The following is a 2887-nucleotide window of genomic DNA, read 5'->3' on the forward strand; positions in this document are numbered from 1 at the left end:
CAAGGAGAGTGCGCCTATCTGCCCCCCAAGAAGTATGGGACAAGACCCGAAGGAGGGTAAGGGCCTTAGAGCACTCAACACGGAGGTAAGAGATATGGGGAGACCAAGACAAACGAGTGTCAAGGAATAACCCCAAAAGCTTCGCGGAATCTTTGTATTCAAGGGGATGACCATAAAGTGACAAAGAGGGACGAAGAACAACCCGTTTCCGCGTAAAAGTCATGGCACAAGTCTTAGAAGTAGAGAACTTGAAGCCATGACCTGTGGCCCAAGACGACACGGCATCAATTGCAAGTTGAAGCCGGCGTTGAAGGAGAGGCGAATCATCACCCTGACAACAAAGGGTAAGATCATCGACATAGAGAGCGGAGAAGACACCAGAAGGAAGAGAGGAAAGAAGACCATTGAGGGCAACAAGAAAAAGAGTAGTGCTCAGAACACTACCCTGGGGCACACCTTCGTATTGCTGAAAAGAGGGAGAGAGCGCGGTACCAAGGCGCACCCGAAAGGAACGACGAGAGAGGAAGCTGCGGAGAAAGAGAGGGAGATGACCACGAAGGCCAAAAGAATGAAGTTGAGATAGGATATGATAACGCCAAGTGGTGTCGTAAGCCTTTTCTAGGTCAAAAAGGACGGCAACAACGGATGTCTTCGCAGCAAAAGCAGTACGAATATAGACCTCCAAGTTCACCAGGACATCTGTCGTGCTGCGGCACTTGCGGAAACCAAATTGAGAAGGGGAGAGGAGGTGATGGTGTTCCAGGAACCACATCAGACGAACGTTAACCATACGTTCAAAGAGTTTGCAGACAACTTGTGAGAGCAATAGGGCGAAAGTCCTTAGGGGAAGTACCCAGAGACCCCGGTTTGCGAACAGGGAGGACAACGGCATCGAGCCAGTCCTCAGGGACTGACGACGACTCCCAGATCCGATTATACAGACTCAGTAAATACCGAGACGTGCTCGGAGGGAGATGGCGAAGCATCTCATAATGAATACCATCGGAGCCCGCCGCCGTAGAACCGCAGAGGGCCAGGGCAGAACGAAGTTCAGAGAGAGAGAAGGGATCATTATAGGGAAGCTGAAGATGAGTGCAGAAATCTAAAGGACGAGACTCAAGGACAGGTTTACGAAGAAGGAAAGATTGGGGAAGATGAAGACCAGAGCTAACAGAAGAAAAATGGGAACCCAGTTCGGAAGCAACCTGCAACGGGTCCGCCACAAGAGTATCATGGAGGTGAAGGACCGGTGAAACATCGGGAACGAACTTACCCGCTATCTTGCGGATACGCTTCCAGATCTGGGCCAGAGGGGTCTCGGACGTAATTGTGGAGACATAAGATGCCCAACATTCATGTTTAGCCGTACGGATGGCCCTACGGGCCACCGCACTCGCTTTCCGAAAGAAAAGAAAAGAATCGGTCGTCTGCCTACGGCGGTGCCTCTTCCAGGCTGCACGCTTACAGCGGACAGCCCGAGCACAGTCCGCATTCCACCAGGGAACGCACTTCCGTGGACCCCGAGAGGAAGAGCGAGGAATAGAGCGGAGGGCAGCGTTGAAGACAGTGTCATGAAAAAGGAGGAGAGCGCGAGAGAGAGGCAGAAGGGAGAGGTCAGGGAGAGCAGCACTGAGGGTAAATAGGGTCCAGTCTGCCTTAGCAAACTGCCACCTAGGGAAAGAGAGGGAAGGGCGAAAAGAGAAAAAGGAAACAAGGATGGGGAAATGATCACTTCCATGGAGGTCATCAAGAACCTGCCACGTGAAATCTAAGTAAAGAGAAGAAGAGCAGAGAGAAAGATCAAGACAAGAAAGGGTGCGAGTCCGAGAGTCCAAATGAGTGGGCTCACCAGAATTCAGAAGAGACAGGGAAGAGAGGAGAAACGGCTCAAGGAGGCGACCCCGGGTATTCGTCAGAACGTCACCCCAAAGAGAATGACGACAATTGAAGTCACCCAGCAGGAGCACAGGTGTTGGATATTTCCAACATCGAATACAGCATTGTTGTATTCTCATTACTTATTACTAACCATATTAATATTGTATTAAGTAAAATTAACAACTCGTAGAATTCTCCTGTACTAATAATTCATCTGTACATTAGGCTAGAATTCTCACGTCATCTGACGCTAGTATTGCGTCAGATTTCTTTACAGTAAAACACATTATATACAATTTGTGTGAGAATTAAATACGATTCTCCATAATTAAAGCATTCTGTATGACAACTGATTGCAGACGAATTGTTCTCTAACTAAAAGCCGAATAAAGCGTTAGAATTATACCGTCTACCTCGCGATAGTGTTAACGTCATCAATGAATGCCATGGGGAGACATTAATTCCTCTCCCTTATATATTTGCCATTCTTAAATAGGTAAATAATAATATTTCGTTCCTCTAAATAATAAACCCGTCCAGTCTTTAGAGTTTCAAGCGCGAATGCGAGAAATATTAATGTTCAAGACAATAATTTGTGTAATGAACGTCGACTCGGCGTGGGTTGGGGGACGCCATCCTCAGTCGGTGCGTGGACACGTGCAGAGTTGAAAGGAAGCAAACTTGCGCTCACCGTACTCATAAGAATACGCCATTGTCCAGCAAATAGGACAAGTGTGTCCATCCACAGATGAAAGCCGCCACTGTGAGGCGTGAACGACCTTGCAGATAATATCTTCAACTAGTGCTGGTGTTAAATAAGGGACCCCTAGACTTGGTTCCTGACGACACGTGATCAGCCAACTTGAGACGTACAAATCCAGGACAAGCTTACCTGAATTTGAGATACGTAATTACGGCAATCTTAATACTTACACAGTGCCCACAGTTAAGTACTTTTATTTGATGCATCATTTATAAGTGTGCTAATGACAGGGTGATTGCACGTCAC

Source organism: Procambarus clarkii, chromosome 6 (assembly GCF_040958095.1).
Source record: "Procambarus clarkii isolate CNS0578487 chromosome 6, FALCON_Pclarkii_2.0, whole genome shotgun sequence".
NCBI lineage: Eukaryota > Metazoa > Arthropoda > Malacostraca > Decapoda > Cambaridae > Procambarus > Procambarus clarkii.